At 39.3% G+C, this 18,042-nt stretch overlaps 2 protein-coding genes across 3 annotated transcripts in view; both read right to left on the bottom strand.

Moving 5' to 3' along the window:
- The window catches only part of USP49 (ubiquitin specific peptidase 49), a 69,306-nt gene that overhangs the window by 25,100 nt on the left and 26,164 nt on the right, over positions 1-18,042 (bottom strand). Inside the window, exon 1 of one of the 2 annotated variants that reach the window (XM_027525336.1) lies at positions 7,923-7,996. The exons of the other annotated variant lie outside the window; for it this stretch is intronic. The gene's annotated coding sequence lies outside the window, so the exon portion shown is untranslated. Of the gene's footprint in view, positions 1-7,922; positions 7,997-18,042 lie in introns of those variants that run through there. 2 annotated transcript variants of the gene reach the window in all.
- Positions 7,923-18,042, bottom strand: part of MED20 (mediator complex subunit 20) — a 45,217-nt gene continuing 35,097 nt past the window's right edge. The window contains exon 6 of the mRNA XM_027525344.1: positions 7,923-7,996. The gene's annotated coding sequence lies outside the window, so the exon portion shown is untranslated. The remainder of the gene's footprint in view (positions 7,997-18,042) is intronic.

An 18,042-nucleotide genomic window follows, 5' to 3' on the forward strand; every position in this document is an offset into this window, starting at 1 on the left:
TCCTGAGGTCTGGATGACTGCAGAGTTCTAGGGCCCCCCAAACCCATTTATGAAAAGCCCAGGCAGGGCTAATATCATACTCAGTGATGAAAATTGAAAAAATTACCTCTGTTCATAGATGACATGATACTATATGTAGAAAACTCTAGAGATAACACACACATACACACACAGTTAAAACTAACAAATTCAGCAAAGTTGTAGTATACAAGATCAATATATAAAACTCAGTGTGTTCTATACACTAACAATGAAATATGAAAAGGAAACTAAGAAAACAAATTCATTTATAAAGAATAAAATAAAAAAGAATACATACTTGGGAGTAAATGTCACCAAGGAAGTAAAAGACTTATACTGAAAACTACAAAACACTGTTGAAAGAAATCACAAATACATGAAAAGACATCTCATGTTCACAGACTGGAAAACTTAATATGTTAAGATGTCAATATTACCCAAAATAATCTACTGATTCAATGAAATCCCTATTAAAATTCCAGTGGCTTTTTTTTTTTTTTTGCAGAAATAGGAAAATATATCCTAAAATTCATATAGGATCTCAAGGGACTCCAAAGAGTCAAAACCATTTTGAAAAAGAACACCATTGGAAGAACATACTCATGTTCTCATTTCCAAACCTATCACAAAGCTACAGTAATCAAAACAGTATGGTACTGGCACAAATCCACCAGTGGAACAGAACAGAAAAACCCCGAATAAATTCTTGTGTATATGGTGAAATGAACTTCAGCAAGGGTGCCAAGACCACTCAGTGAAGAAAGAATTGTCTCTTTAACAAATGTTTTTAGAAAATTAATATCCACATGTAAAGGAATGATTGGACCCTTACACCATATACAAAAATTAACCCAAAATGGATTAAAGACCTAACCATAAAACCTAAAAATATACAAGTCCTAGAAGAAAACATAGGGGAAAATCTTCATGACACTGGACTTGGCAACGATTTCTTGGATATTATACCAAAAACACAGGCAACAAAAGCAAAAATAGAGAGGACTATATCAAACTTTAAAATCTTTGTGTATCAAAGGATACAATCAACAGAGTGAAAGGCAGCCTACAGAATAGGAAAAATATTTTCAAATAATTAATAACCAAAATGTATAAAGAATTTCTACAACACCAAAAAAAGAAAATCAAGCAACCCAATTAAACAATTAAATATAAATCAAATAACCCAAAGGACTTGAATAGGCATTTCTCCAAATATGATATGCAAATGGCCAACATGCACTGAAAAGATGCTCAACATCAGTAATCATCAGAGAAATGCCCATCAATGGATGAATAAACAAACTGATACATGTATAATGGCACAGATTCAGCCTTAAAAAGGAATTCTGACACATACTACAACATGGATGAACCTTAAGAACATTATGCTAAATGAAATATGCCAGTCACCAAATGACAAATCAATATGATTTCACTTACATGAGGTATGGAAAATATTCGAAGAGTCAAATTCCTCAAAACAGAAAGTATAATGGTGGTTACCAGGGACTGAGGAGAGGAGGAAAAGCTATGTATGGATGGGGTTTTAGATTTGCAGGATGAAAAAGTTCTGTTTCACAACGAGGTAAATATCCTTAACACTACTGAAATGACTAAAATAGTAGTTTTTAAAAATATTTCTTTATTTAGCTGCTAGTTAAGATGATACTTTTATATGTTTCTTTCTTTTTGAAGAAAAACCATTAAAACATTTGTTCAGGATGGGTATGTTCCAGACCCTGTTCTAAGTGTTGTGCAGGAATTAAACTCAAGGAAAGTTATGACCAACCTAGATAGAATATTGAAAAGCAGAGACATTACTTTGCCAACAAAGGTCTGTCTAGTCAAGGCTATGGTTTTTCCTGTGGTCATGTATGGATGTGAGAGTTGGACTGCGAAGAAGGCTGAGCGCCAAAGAATAGATGCTTTTGAACTGTGGCGTTAGAGAAGACTCTTGAGTCCCTTGGACTGCAAGGAGATCCAACCAGTCCATTCTGAAGGAGATCAGCCCTGGGATTTCTTTGGAAGGAATGATGCTAAAGCTGAAACTCCAGTACTTTGGCCACCTCATGCGAAGAGTTGACTCAACGGAAAAGACTCTGATGCTGGGAGGGATTGGGGGTAGTAGGAGAAGGGGACGATAGAGGGTGAGATGGCTGGATGGCATCACCGACTCGATGGACATGAGTCTGAGTGAAATCCGGGAGTCGGTGATGGACAGGGAGGCCTGGCATGCTGCGATTCACGGGGTCGCAAAGAGTCGGACACGACTGATCGACTGAACTGAACTGAACTGAAACAAAGCTTTCCTCGGGAAGATGGGTCTGAGGGACTTCCAAAGGAAAGACAGTAGAAGGGAGTGTTACACACAGATCAGGCAGTAAATGAAGAAGGTATGGATTCAGAAGTTACCTTCTTCTTTTAGAAGGTTGCCAAGGGAGGTGGTGGAGGCCAGTGTCGGGTGTTGCTCCTGGCCTGGCTTTGGCCCACAGGCCTCTCAGCCTGGATCTTTGCATCTGAGCCTGCTTAGCCAATGCCACAGCAGACAGGATGTCTAGGCAATTCACGGGCATGATCAAGGATCCCCATGACAGATGATGGCAAGGAGCCATGCAATCTACCATAATTTCTTCATAGCTTGACTGTACATTAATTCAACCCCCCCTAACAAAGAGTATTCCAGAATATGAATGGATTCTCCGGAGACCGCAGTCTCTTTCAGTAGTGCTTCACTTGACAAGGTCCTGCTAAGTGTTACTAGAAAATCTACCCAGCTTCACCATTACTGTGACATCTGAGGCCGAAGAAAGTGATGAAACTGTTCAGATCCTCAAATCCTCAAATCTACATACAGTGAGAAGTACCTGGATGAAGCACCCCTCTGGGAAATACTCTCCCAGGTAAACTGAGAAGATAATGACGTCACAGAATAATTTCACAGCAATTATGAATAATGTCGCAGACATTAAATTATCAGCATTGGAGGTAAGAAGTAAGCCCTGGTATGGTGATGCTCTTTACTTTAGTGACAGCGATGCAGGAAAAATTAAGTGAAAGGGCAGATCAAATAAAAACTATAAGAGAAGAAAAGCAACAAAAAGAAGCAGAAGCAGCTGGAAAGCAATTATTTCATGGCATTCCTGATACAATTGAGAATTTCTTAACGTGGAAGGCCAAGTTTGATGCAGAACTCCTGAAAATTAAAAAGGTTAAAATAATCTTTAGAGATGACTTTTGGCCATTCAGATTTTGCATGTCAGCTTCTTTTTCCATTAATATTCTAATGGTATTCCCAGTCGTGTGCATTCGAAAATGGCTGAAGTTGTGAGTGATACAAGAGACATCCAAATGCTGAGGAGGAGCCTGACGGCCGCATTAGTTAACCTTGCAGTCATTATTAAGTGATTCCATCTAATGAGCCAAGTAGTCTCCTTCTGTATAAAAGTCTATTAAACAAATTATAGGGTCTTGGGAGCAACTCACTAGGGAATGAAAATCTCACACATATCTGAACATTTTTTCTTCAACAAATAAAAAACAATTAGAATAAATTTAACATCAGGTACTGAATTTTTTTTTAAGTTACACTTCTTGACAAAAGTGGTGCTAACTTTGAAAACAAGATAAGATTAAAACCACCACAATACCGGTGACTGGATAGGCCCACTTTTATTCTTATACTGGGGATCTAGATAAGATTTGAAAAATCCCAAACCGTTTGGTAACTTAAAAAAGAAAATTGCAAAATGTCAAGCAGCTCCCACTTTATTCTCGGTTCTTAGCTACTGAGAAACACCTGCTGCTGCTAAGTCGCTTCAGTCGTGTCCAATTCTGTGCGACCCCATAGACGGCAGCCCACCAGGCTCCCCTGTCCCTGGGATTCTCCAGGCAAGAACACTGGAGTGGGTTGCCATTTCCTTCTCCAAAGCATGAAAGTGAAAAGTGAAAGTGAAGCTGCTCAGTCGTGTCCGACCCTCAGCAACCCCATGGACTGCAGCCTTCCAGGCTCCTCGGTCCATGGGATTTTCCAGGCAAGAGTACTGGAGTGGGGTGCCATTGCCTTCTCCGTGAGAAACAGCAGTCGGTGTTGAAGATCCACCGTAGCTTCACTGCCATGAACTCAGACTGCCCTGAAGAGGGAGCTGTCACTACAGCAAAAGACTCAAAGGCTGGGATGGAAGCCCCATGAGGGTAGAGGGGTTTTTTGCTGTTGTTGTTCACTGACATTTCCAGCCCTAGAACAAGACTGGGACATCACAGATGCTCAATTAATACTGAAAAATAAAAGCCTGTCCAGGAAGGCCTTCTGGTCCTCCCAAAGTTGGGAACAACCAATAAAAGAACATTCTGAACCTGGGATTTATCAGTGGGGTCACTGGCAAGGTTGGATGGTGTGCCTTCTTAAAATCAAACCCTCCTTTCTCCTTTAAGTGCAGGTTTCCACAGATCCTGATAATCTTTATCATATTCTCTAGCACAATTATGAAAAAAGGACAGCATTTTCACTTTTCTAATCTGGGGGACACAGCTGCACTCAATTGGGATGTCATTAGAATCTGCATAGGTTGCTGTGTGGCAGGCACAGTCCGCCTAGTCACTAGAGAGAGCGCCATGACTTTCTTGCCTACACTGGGGTCACTGTAATGTGCTAATGTAGAAACAAACCTCAGTAATTATCATTATATATCTAGTGAGAAAAATGGTTGTATGTTACATTTTTACAAATCTTTTAAATGCCTGGAATAAGTAAGACAGCTGGATTTTGCTACTTCTTTTTTTGTTTCTTTCTGAGAAGAGGATATGTGTTTATTTATGTTTAAACTTTCTGTTTTATACTGGAGTACAGCCAATTAACAGTGTTGTAATGGTTTTAGGTACACAGCAAAGGGACTCAGCCACACACATACATGTATCCACTCTCCCCTAAACTCCCCTCCTGTGCAGGCTGCCACATAACATTGAGCAGAGTTCCCTGTGCTGCACAGTAGGTCCCTGTTGGCTGTCCATTTTAAATACAGCAGAGTATACATGTAGATCCCACACTCCCTATCTCCTCCCTCCATTCTTTGTACATCATGTTGTCTTTGGAAAACTCCACTGCATACTCATGTGCAAGTATGTTTTAATACTGTTATGAAAACAGCTTTGACTCCCAAAAGTTTCAAGGGCTCGGCCACCCTTTAAGACACTGTGGTAAAGAGTATCTAAGTGTGGTAAAGAGTACACTGAGAGCCGTAACTGTTATGAACATTCAGAAGGGATTCTCAAACAAGGAGAGAGAGTTCAAAAAGATGGAGAGGGGAAAACATCACTGCTTATAGCCACACTTTACAGGAAAGCCGAAATATTTCATCAGTGTGCTTGTGTTACTTTAAATGTTGCTTTCTCTTTGTACTTTACCATATTTCAACAGGAAATGAAATTGCTATCTGAAGAAAAGAAAAGCCAGTATTTCTCTCTGACAAGACAAAACAGAACAAAAACCAAAAACCACGGACTCTAACTCCTTCCAGTTCCTATATAAATGTCGACTGCTCATGTACATTTACTTTTTAGATCATCACTTATAATTGACACTCTTATAAGACCCATATCGCCTTTTCTCCTGCCTTTTCTTCTCTTCAACAACTTCCTGCTCACTGTCAGTCAAATGTTATTTAACAGGACAAAAGAACAATTTCTAATTACCAATCAGTTACAAACTGCTGCACAGTTCAGTCTTTCTGTCTGCATGTTTCCATGATCAGCAATTAAATAGTAATCTACAAATCAACTCACTTCTTAACATGTACTGTTCCTTAGCTAGAGTCAGGTGATTTCTATCTACTACAAACAATTCATAAAGAAGTAAAACAGTTGTATTCATTTAAGTATGGTCAAGAAAAAAGTAATTATTTATGAACCTCACATCATCTCACACCATTATTTTTCCCAAACTTAAGAAGAAGCATGATTTTAAATTTTCTTTCCCAAAAGCAAGCAGAAACAGATTGGTTATGGTGACTTTTTCAGGTGATATTTGACTTTATTACCTTACTTAAATCCCTGTGCACCTTAGCAAATCTTCTAAGTTGATCAAAAACTAGGCCAGCACCCCACTGGTCAACAGCACAGGCTCCAGAGCGGAGGACCTGGGTTTGAATCCTGAAGCTGCCACTTGCGATGTGACTTTGAGCAAGTTCATCTATGCCTCATTTTTCTCAGCTTTTAAAATGACGATAATAACAGCATCTGCCTCGTAAGTGGAAGACAGGATTAAATTCACTAATGAATAAATGAGCAAAGCACTTAAAATGGTGGCTAACAGAATAAATACTCAGTGAATGTCAATCTCCGTTTTTATATATTTGTCTTCTAAAATAAGTCACAGCAGAAAAAAATTGTCCATTATCATCTAATAGAGCCCTGGAACAATACAAAAGGGAAATATTAAAAAGATGACTGTTTTAGTGTCCTTCTCTCTTAAAATAAGTAGCTGCCTGTATCACCCAAGGAAGTGCTGACTAGCCATGGAAAAGATACCAGACATTTTCAAAACTATTGTGATTCTGTGAAACAAGAAGAAAACTCAAGAAGACTTGTCCTTCAAAATAGATTAAAGGAATCTTAACAGAAAATGTAACACAGCTATCTAGAAACAAGAGAACTGTGCATCCTTTTTGACAGAGATACTTTTATGGACAAGATAAAACTATCACAGCCCGAAGATGCTTGTTAATTCATACATACCTGTAAGCAATATTTACACCATATGATATGTAGTAAGAGATGAGGGTGTATAACTATTCTCACACATAGTCTTGTAGCATACTCTGAGAGAAATGAAGCTTGAAGCCAAAAAAGAAAACATTCATGAAAAAATTAAAAAATCCTTGACATCAGGGTTGACTTTATCCAAGAAGGCTTACCTCTTGCAGTGTATCACAAGATTCATCTATGGAAGGCTGGTACATAAAAATGCTAACTGGGATACATAAGAAAACTATAGCTAACATTTACTGAACACTCACTATGTTTTGGACATTATTCCAAGTTTTTTTAATATAGATTAATATATAATATATAAGATTATATATAAAATATATACGATTAATTATATAATTAATTTTCAACATTGCTATGAGATAGGCATTTTATTGTTCCCACTTATACCCAAGGAACTGAGGCAAAGAGAAATTAACCTGCCCAAATGTCAAGCTAATAATGGCTAGTCAAAAACAGTCTGGCTCCTAAGCCCAAGTTTTTAACCAGCAGGCAAAGAAAAAGACATATTATGCACTTACATATATGGGACGGGGTTGCGGGGGTGGCTAAGATTCTAACAGAACGTTTTTGTTATTTGTAATGTTTGAATTATTGACAATAAGCATGTATGGACTTTATAATTTAAATTTTTTATATCATAAACTTATTAACACCTTTTTATCAGGTTTTCCATAGAATTCTATTTGATTACCACCTGACACAAAATCTGCACTTGGCTAAAGAACAGGAGCTCCAGGTGAGCCTACCAGCACAGCAGCTGGCAGTGTTTGGAGAGCGAGAACGGGTTGCTAACACTCTTGACAGGTCATGACAGATACGGTCTCTATCCAACCAACAGTAAGCTTCAAGACTTACCCAAGAACTGTTTTACTATGGGGGCTGGTCTCCAGGTCCTGTGTTTATTTTCAAATATAGCCATGTCTCCTCTTAAGTTAATTCATAGCATTTAAAAAGTCACAAGGGTAAGAAGAAAGAAGGCGATGAAAGTTCAGAATGGTGATAAGACAAAGACAGTGGCTGAGCGCTCACTCTAACAGGATACCACTCTCGGCCACCTGCTGAAGCCTAGTATTATTACATAATACTATTGTGAATAGTTTCCATAAACAACTCTTTATTACAATTTTATTTCTTACCCATTAAACAAGTTTTTCCCATCTTCTTCCATATTACTCCACAGTCATTGGTTAGGTTTCCTCGTCTCTATTACCTACAGGGGGGGAAAATCTGTAAGGTCAGGCTGCTATATAGCAAGAGAAAAACAATTTCATGAATTTTATTTATAAATTCAAAAAACAGGATCAGTATATTACAATGCAGTTTAGTGAACTCCCCACAAGTCCTCTAAATTGAGGTAAAAGAGTGAGGATAAAAAGCTGTAATTTTTTTTTCAGCTAAGAGCAATCAAACATTAAGTCATTTATGAACAGACTGATGGAACTGTGAAAGGTTTACTTCCTGAAAAGATGCACTTCTGTGTTTATTTTAGGTTTTAAAGATTACACACTGCCTTGACATAGCTTGAAACTGTCAGAAAAATCAAAACAAATTTATGGCAACAAAAATAATTGTGTTTCAAAAGCCCAAATTCTTTTTGTGTAAGTGAAACATGTGATGATGCAAGATGCCAAGTGGTGACATCTTTGTGTTAGGTGGGTTCATGACTCTTAGGCATGCAGCATACATTCTATGCACAAGAACACTGTATTAGTCTAAGCTATCTAGAATTTGGACACATTATGTGCACAATCATTTTTTAGGTTTCTGACACTGTATTCAGGAGGCAGGATTCAATAAGCTTGAGATTAATACACTGTCTGCCACCATGTAACAAGATGAAAAGTTAAGACTTTGCTAACACAAGAACTCCTCTTAGAAGACACTCTTTGTGAAAATATGTTCCCTCAATAGGGTCTCCCACCACTCAGGTCCAGTCCCCTTGGGATGGATGGTTCCCTGCAGAATGGCTGTCAAGATCCAGAATGCTGGTCAAGAAAGGGGACCTGCTTTACATTAGATGAGGAGAACTTGTTTTTATCTCTGAAAGGAACAGAGAGGAGGATGATGAGAGGAACAGGAAGAGAAGAAAGGAATAGTATAGCAGAGTGAAGCTGGGGCTGAAGGGGAGGTGAAGTTCTCCAGTCAAGGGAGGTCTGGAACATTTCCAGAACAAGAATGCCTTAAAGGGAAGTTGCATGAATGCAATATAGGGCTCACCCACCTGTTTTTCCTCCTTTCTTCAGTTAGGTGTACTAAAAACACAAATGCCCTGTATGAACAGGGCCTTCCTGAGAATCAGAATCCTTTCTGAGGACATCATGCTGCATATCAGAGGCACAAGGCAAGAAAAACAGGGGCCCAGGAGGCAGAAGCAATTGCATGATGGTAAAATCCAGGAAATGCGCAAATATTTTTAGGGAGAGAAGAGCTTACAACTTGCACACATTCTTGGTTAGGGGTTTGAGGCAACCTTATTCAGGAAGCTAAGCTGACATTGTATGGATGGGTGTTTTACAACTATATGCTTTCCCCTGTTACTTTAGCTGGGGGGAGGGGCACACTGTGCCACTTGTGGGATCTTAGTTTCCCAACCAGAGACTGAACCCACACCCTTGGCGGTGAAAGCATAGGATCCTAACCACTGGACCACCAGGGAATTCCTCATAAAATTTCCCTCTTTTCTGTCCAAATTTTCAACCCTACTTTTAATATAGAAACAGCAAATGATTAAAAGTTAACTTAATTAATTTTAAATCCAAGTTATTTGAATTAATTCTGGATGTAACCAAAAGCTGGCCAAAACAATCAGTTCTATACTGAGCACCCAGTATACATAACTACACAGAGGCTAAGCTTAAAAGACCTATGAAATAGCTATTAATTTGTCGAGCAGTGACTTCAATACTCATGATGGTGATCTTGAAAACTGGAAAATTATAATGGGTCAGCTTAATTCTGCAAACTATTAATAAGACTGCTGCTGCTGCTAAGTTGCTTTAGTCGTGTCCGACTCTGTGCGACCCCAGAGATGGCACCCACCAGGCTCCCCCATCCCTGGGATTCTCCAGGCAAGAACACTGGAGTGGCTTGCCATTTCCTTCTCCAATGCATGAAAGTGAAAAGTGAAAGTGAAGTCTCCCAGGTTGTCTACTTGAAAGTTACACAGTCGTGTCTGACTCCTAGCGACCCCATGGACTGCAGTCTACCAGGCTCCTCCATCCATGGGATTTTCCAGGCAAGAGTACTGGAGTGGGGTGCCATTGCCTTCTCCAATTAATAAGACTACCCTCATTCAAATATTTTCCATCTAGGTCCCATTTATATTGTTTATACTACTGTAATATAGTTTTGAATGGGGGGTGGTGCAAATTCAGATATATAGAACAAATCACTGTAATAGGACCAAACTAAAAATGTAGAAGACATCCCTTTAAATAGTTATTAGTGATAAAGTCCCAAACAAGCAAATTCCAACTGTACCTATTATAAGTGAAACTTGCTGAACTCTCAGGCTTTGTGGCACGTGCAAGGCAATAAGAGTATAGGACGTAGAGTAACAGAGCCCAGTTATCATCATGGTGGCCATGCCAGACCTCACGCAAGCAATCTAATTTCTCTAAGCCTGTTTCCTCATCTATGTCAGAGCACTGGCGTAAGGATTAAACAAAAATGCAGGTAAAATCCTAGTAAGCTGCCTGGCGCATTGTTGTCATTTAGTCGCTAAGTCGAGTCCGACTCTTTGCGACCCCATGGACTGCAGTCTACCAGGCTCCTCTGTCCATGGGATTCTCCAGGCAAGAATACCGGAGTGGGTTGCCATTTCCTTCTTCAGGGGATCCTCCCAACCCAGAGATCTGAACCCACATCTCCTGCATTGACAGACGGATTCTTTACCACTGCGCCACCTGGGAAGCCCAGCCTACCACAGAGCTGATGATTAACAAAAGTTTAGTTTCCTTCCTTTATCTTGCTACATTTACAGTAATTTTCAGGGGTTGAGGAGAAAATTCTTTCTTGAGAACTTTACTCAATTTACTTTTATCCTGCCAAACAATAAAAACCCAAGTGAGCTTTTTGACCAACCCAATATTAACTCAGTCAGTCCTCACAGTAAATGTGAGGTAGGTATTATCTTTATTCCCATTTCACAGACATTGAAACCGAGATTCAGAACTTCCTTGGTGGTCCAGTGGTTAAGAATCTGCCTGCCAGTGCAGAGGGCATGGGTTCAATCCCTGGTCTGGGAAGATTCCATATGCCATGGGGCCACTAAGCCTGTGCACCACAACTACTGAGCCTGTGCCTGAGCCCCCAGGAACTGCAACTACTAAGCCCATGTGCCGCAACTACTGAAGCCTGCAAGCCCTAGAGCCCATGCTCTGCAACAAAAGAAGCCACGGCAAGGAGAAGCCTGTGCGCTGCAACTAGAGAAAGCCCATGCACAGCAATGAAGACCCAGCATAACCAAAAATAAATAAATAAATAATAGAAATACAATGAAAAAATTTTTAAAGAAAGAAACCGAGATACAAATTAGTTCAACAGTTTAAAAAGTGGCAGAGCTAGGATTCAAACCCAGGTTTCTACTCTTAAGAAATACTGGCTACCAGGGACTGACATCAAGGTGGCAGCAGCAAGGTGCTTTCCTTAAGAGCTCTCTAGGGACAGCGGAGCCTGGTGGGCTGCTGTCTATGGGGTCGCACAGAGTCGGACACGACTGAAGAGACTTAGCAGCAGCAGCAGTATTAATGTAGGGAATGTTCTGATGGTTTACCAAGTAGAACAGATCTATATTTTAGTTATTAAATTAAAGTTATCTAAACTGTATATAATTTATACATCATTAAAATACAGTTTTACATTTTATTACGTATTTCATAGTTTTATATTTATTAACCTATGTTGTCTCTTGCCTGTAACTGTCCTCCCCTGCAAGCTCCTGGAAGACAGCAGCAGCATCTTATTTTACTAATTGTGAACATCAGTGGTGTCCTAGTGCTCACTAGGTGCTCAATAAATGCTGATGAAACAATTAGGAGACTGGTTATTAAACTGAGAAAAAATGTTCATCTGCTATTTCCATGGTGGCTTATTTCCCACCACCCACTCACTCCTTATCTGTAAGACTTTGCTGGATTTAAGTGTTTTCCTGGTCTATTCCATTTTTGGTCTATTCCAACTTATGAGCTCATGTAGCAAAATGTCTTATGACAAAAAGTCTCAAGCATACAATTAATCAGAAGACTCATGCATGAATGCAAGCATGTAACATATTGTTATGGTTTTCAAATGCTTCCACTCACGTGTCTGAGATGCCTCAAGACAACCCTGAGAGTACAAAGAAGGTATGATAATCCAGAAAGCTACATCAATGCTGACTGCTTTGGAATGAAAACGTATTCTCATGTCTGAGCCACAGAACCAATGGCTCAGAACCTGAGTTCAATGTTTTCTCTGTAATTGGGTAAAAAGTCTATGAATGATATATATTTTTAAGTCATAATGTCATAAATACATTTTAAATCATGAATGTTCAGTCACATCCAATTATAAAGAGAGGCCAAAAGGCTTGAAGATACAAAGGCAGAGGAAACTCACATAACTAGGTAAGGAAAAGTTTTACATGCACCTACAACTAAATAAAGAGACCTCATATAAAATTTAAGAACAACACAGTACTTTTTTTTAAGATTTTTTTAAAATGTGGACCATTTTCAAAGTCCCTATTCAATTTGTTAAAGCACTGTTTCCGTTCTTTGTTTTGGTCCACTGGCCACAAGGCATGTGGGATCCTAGAACCCCGACCATAGATGGAACCTGCACCCCTGGCATTGGAAAGCAAAGTCCCATCACTGGACCACCAGGGAAGTCTTGGCAATACCTTTTTAACATTAATAAAGTATTCATACTTTCAATTAAAATTTCACATGGTATTCACCACTGCAAATTTTATCATTTTCCCATGGATACATTTTTGTGTTAGAATAAAACATTTCATGGTGTTTTACCCTTCTTAAATAAAAACAATTTGGGATCAATACAATGTACAAGAAATCCAGAGTCTCAGACTGAAAGATAAGCAAGCCCCACATTAAAATTTTTCTTCCCTAAATGCCTGTGTGGTGGTTAGAATCAAAAAAGTTTTAGAAATCCACCTGCCTTATTGATTGATATCCGTATCTGATAAGATACTAAATGGGTCTGTTAATTTATAATGGGAATAAGAACATGGGAGAGTGAGAAAGCCTTAGATTTAGAATCAGAAGACTTGGGGTTAAGCCTCATGTTATCCACTTATTAGCAATGTGAGCTTGGGCAACTCGCGAATGCCTTGGGCCCCCATGTCCGCACTTGTTAATGGCTATAATATCAGCTCTGCTCCTTTGACTGCTGTGAAGATCCAATAGGAAACTGCGTGTGCAAGCGCACTGCAAACTGATGAGAGCTGCCCGTGGTGGGCTTCTCTTCCCCTCCCACCAAGGAAAGCAGAGGCTCTAGATCACTACTCTGGTGAGAGGAGGCACAGACATTCAAATGTTCCAGGGACTTGGGGGCATGCTAGGATAAGAGAGTTTGGTCACTCATGCAGAGCTCAAGAATTTTAAAATGTATTTGGTATCTGGGTCTTCATTTTAGTTAAATGACATGCTGGTCTTAATTAACTGTTTAATAAGAAATAAAGAACATACAACCTTAGCCAGATTGGGAAATCCTTTTCACCAAAAAATAAAATGACCTAAAATCAACAGCATAATATGCATCTTCAATTATGTAAGATACATATATGCCAACAAAAGCAATACCAAATCCCACGTAGTTTGTAGAGCAGCAGCGCCAGCCACAAAAGACACCTTACGGAGTTGCTATTTCATCACTGTGCTTAAATATAATCCTGGTTTTTTATAATCCCCACATAGGACAGATATTATTAATTGGTAGAGTTCAGACAGCCAGCATTCATAGAAGCCATTTTTAAAGCATTAGTTTGGTCATTACCAAGCACATTTTATAAATACTATACAATTTTGTCAGCATTGAACAGCACTGTAAAATGGGAAGAGAACACTTATAAAAATCATACTTTTACTAGATACCATGCTGTGTGTGTGCGTTGGGGGGATCACATTATTTGCTTAGTTAATTCTCACAATGAGGTAGGTGTCAGTGGCATTTTACAGATGAGAAATGGATACTCAAATTGGTGATCAGATGACTAGTCCAATATCTTATAGCAAGAAAAGAGCAGCGCTTCGCAGGGAAGCTCAGTTGTTAAAGAATTTGCCTGCAATGCAGGAGTCCCCGGGAGAAGGGATAGGCTAGCCACTTCAGTATTCTTGGGCTTCCCTGGTGGCTCAGACGGTAAAAAATCCGCCTACAATGCAGGAGACCTGGGTTCGATCCCTGAGTTGGGAAAACCCCCTGGAGGAGGGCATGGCAACCCACTCCAGTATTCTTGTCTGGAGAATTCCCATGGACACCCTGAGGAGCCTGGCGGGCTATAGTCCATGGGGTCGCAAAGAGTCAGACATGACTAAGCTACTAAGCACAGGCCCGATATAATTGCTTAAAGTTGCCAGTAATCCCACATGAGTGGCAAAGAACAGGAGGTTTAGGTGAAATTTTGCACCATGGTAAAACTTGGTTGGCAGATACCAATATTCTAAGGCACTTCACATGGCTTGTTCAAGGAGTTACTGAGCTGTAAATCTGCACTCCTTCTGTAGAAATGGTATCTAATTTTAAAATTTAAACATAAAGACCTGTCACTACAGCTAGCTGTTTTCAGAGAAAATACTGCAAAGGAAACATTAATTCACTAAGTAGAGTCAATAACTGTTTTATAAAGAAGCTATCTCTTAGTGATCACATCTAAACAAGTGCCAAAAGTTACTTGTGTCTTACAGATATGAAATATTTTTAGAAGAATTTTGAAATATCATATTAAAAAAATACTCTGTATAATCAAAGCTCTTCTTTTAAAAGTTTCAGTTCAGTTCAGTCACACAGTCATGTCCAACTCTGCGACCCCATGGACTGCAGTACTCCAGGCTTCCCTGTCCATCACCAACTCCCGGAGCTTACTCAAACTCATGTCCATTGAGTCGGTGATGCCATCCAACCATTTCATCCTCTGTTGTCCCCTTCTCCTCCTGCCTTCAATCTTTCCCACCATCAGGGTCTTTTCAAATGAGTCAGTTCTTCGAATCAGGTAGTCAAAGTATTGGAGTTTCAGCTTCAACATTATTCCTTTCAATTAATATTCAGGACTGATTTCCTTTAGGATGGACTGGTTGGATCTCCTTGCAGTCCAAGGGACTCTCAAGAGTCTTCTCCAACACCACAGTTCAAAAGCATCAATTCTTCGGTGCTCAGCTTTCTTTATAGTACAACTCTCACATCCATACATGAGTACTGGAAAAACCAAAGCTTTGACTAGATGGACCTTTGCTGGCAAAGTAATATCTCTGCTTTTTAATATGCTGTCTAGGTTGGTCATAACTTTTCTTCCAAGGAGCAAGCATCTTTTAATTTCATGGCTGCAGTCACCATCTGCAGTGATTTTGGAGCCCAGAAAATAAAGTCTGTCATTGCTTTCATTGTTTCCCCATCTATTTGCCATGATGTGATGGGACCAGATGCCATGATCTTTGTTCTCAAACTATCACTATTCACTACACTACAAACATAAGTGCGATTATGGGTTTTCCCGGAAAATTCCCATAAAAAATTATAAAACAAACATTTTAGAAGTGCTCTGAAAGGGACAATATAAAGATATAGTATGGTTTAGATAAACTGATGGACTGTATATCTGCATCAAGCAATGAGAAGTTAAGATACTGGGATAAGATCTGAAGCCTACAGAGCTTTCCAACTCCTTTGTTTTAGCAGAAACAGCACAGAACTTGATGGCTACCCTATGTTCTGGTTAGAGTATTCAAAGACACAAAAGACATAGACGCAGATGTTAAAAATATAAAATTGCATCAAATTATAAGACAATACCTTGATTAGGTGTAGTGGTTAAGAGAGCAGATTTAGGAGTCAGACTGGCCAGATTAGAATCCCAGTGGGACCCAGTTCCTAGCTCCAAGACTCAATTTTCTCATCTATCTCATACAATTATTGGGGAGTTCCAATGTGTACATAGTCCAGGAAAATCAATGGCAAGAGGCTAAGTGATCCATAAATGTTACCTGTTATTTCTCTAGTAATACCTCATGTAAAAAATAAAATATACCTGTAAAAACACTGAAGGCCTTTCATTACTGAGCTATTTTTCAAACGTAGAAACTTTTAAACATAATAAAGAGAATCAAACTCCTAACTTTCTTGGTAATAGGATACTGGTTAACCTGGGGTAGGGCATAAGGAACAATCACAAAGGGAATTTTACACTTGTAGGATGTTACCCCAGCTTTTGCTTTATTAGTCTTTAATAAAACACACCTATGTTTTACATGTATTTCATGTTTCACAATTTTTAAAAAATTGAAAAAAAGTAAAAGTTAATATATTTCCAAAGCATAATAATGAAAGAGCATTATTTAACTTTAGAAGAGGATGAGAGGGAAAGAAGAAACAAGAAAACAATGCTTTATCATTCTAAGTGTTCTAGGTTACCTCAGATTATGAACGTAACAGCTTAGCTCAGTCATGGAACAGTGTTCACCCGATTCCACTCAATCCTAAGAGACATCGTTTTTCTTTGTGGGTCATTTGTTTTAAAGGGTGTCATTGATTCACTGGGAGCACCTCTTTATGATCCTGATATCTGGAGGTTGTAAGGACGCTCAGAGGGCTTTTAGTTCGATGTGGTCACTTTCCAGTGGAGGAAACATTTGACTCCTTAGTTTCTAGTAACAGGCTGTCCCTGCTCTACTCCCAGCTATTACTGCTATTCACCAATGTGACACATAACTTCTTAGATGGCACTAGTGGGTAAAGAACTCACCTGCCAATGCAGGAAACATAAGAGACGTGGGTTCAAGTCATGGGTTTGATCCCTGGGTCAGGATGATCCCCTGGAGGAGGAAATGGCAACCCACTCCAGTATTCTTGCCTGGAGAATCCCATGGACAGAGGAGCCTAGCGGGCTACAGCCCACGGGGTTGCAAACAGTCGGACAAAACTGAAGCAACATAGCACAGCACAGCACAACATGACATGAAGGAACGGGCAAGACCATTCTTTCAATCAGGTTGTAACAGTGACTGGAGAAAAGGTGAGTATTTTATACCAACCATCAGCATCTGTCAAAGACCTAACATGGACCCCAAGATGCTGGCACCTACAGAGGAACCCAACACCTCAATGAAGGCACTCCTAAATATATGTAGAAGTGAACTTATTCAAAAGTATAAAGTAGGGTTTCTGACCCCAAGAATTCTACATAGAAATGAAAACCACCAAAGAATCCTAGTCAACAAATAATGCATTTGGTGGTGTTCTGGGGCAAACTGTACAAAGTACAAAATACAGGAGGGAAAGGAAAATAAGACAGAAGAGTTCTATTGTGGGATAACATGCAGAAGGGGTCCTGGAAGAGAACTGAGAACTGCATTTTGAAAATTCGGTAAAGAAACCATTCTAGGATTTCTCCAAATAAACTTGACATTTTAACAACATGTTTCCTTTTCCCATTACTGAAACATGGCAACAGGTGTACTAATTTGTTCTAAATAGTTTTATCTGCTACAATTACAATCAGGAAAGAGTTTCTGCCCTCCCCCACAAAGAACTTTTGGAGGCCACTGAGAAGGGAACAGTAGGAAGAAAAAAGAAAACTTTTCAATGGTCAATATAAATTCCTCAAAACAGAAACAACTTTAGGAGTGAGATAGAAATTTTCTTGAGTTTTAAAGTTCACCCCAATAAAACTAGACCCCAAACTTTAAGAGGAAAAAAAAAAGTCCATGACTGCAACTTAAAGCTGACACTAAATTAACAGGACATTTGGGTGACATAAACCATGGTAAAGAGCACCTATTTACAGCTACGTTAATGAAAAGACAGAACCACATTGGCAAGAAAAAGAACACCAAAGGGACTTCCCTGCTGGTCCAGTGGCTAAGACTCCATGCCCCCAATGCAGCGTGCCTTGGTTCGATCCTTGGTCAAGGAACTAGATCCCACACATCACAATGAAGTCTGAAGATCCTAAATGCCAGAACTAAGACCCGGTGCAGCCAAATAAATTAGTATGTAAATAAATATATTAAAAAAGAACACTGGAGAAGAGACTCAATTCTAGCT

The sequence above is a fragment of the Bos indicus x Bos taurus genome, chromosome 23 (assembly GCF_003369695.1).
Source record: "Bos indicus x Bos taurus breed Angus x Brahman F1 hybrid chromosome 23, Bos_hybrid_MaternalHap_v2.0, whole genome shotgun sequence".
Lineage (NCBI taxonomy): Eukaryota > Metazoa > Chordata > Mammalia > Artiodactyla > Bovidae > Bos > Bos indicus x Bos taurus.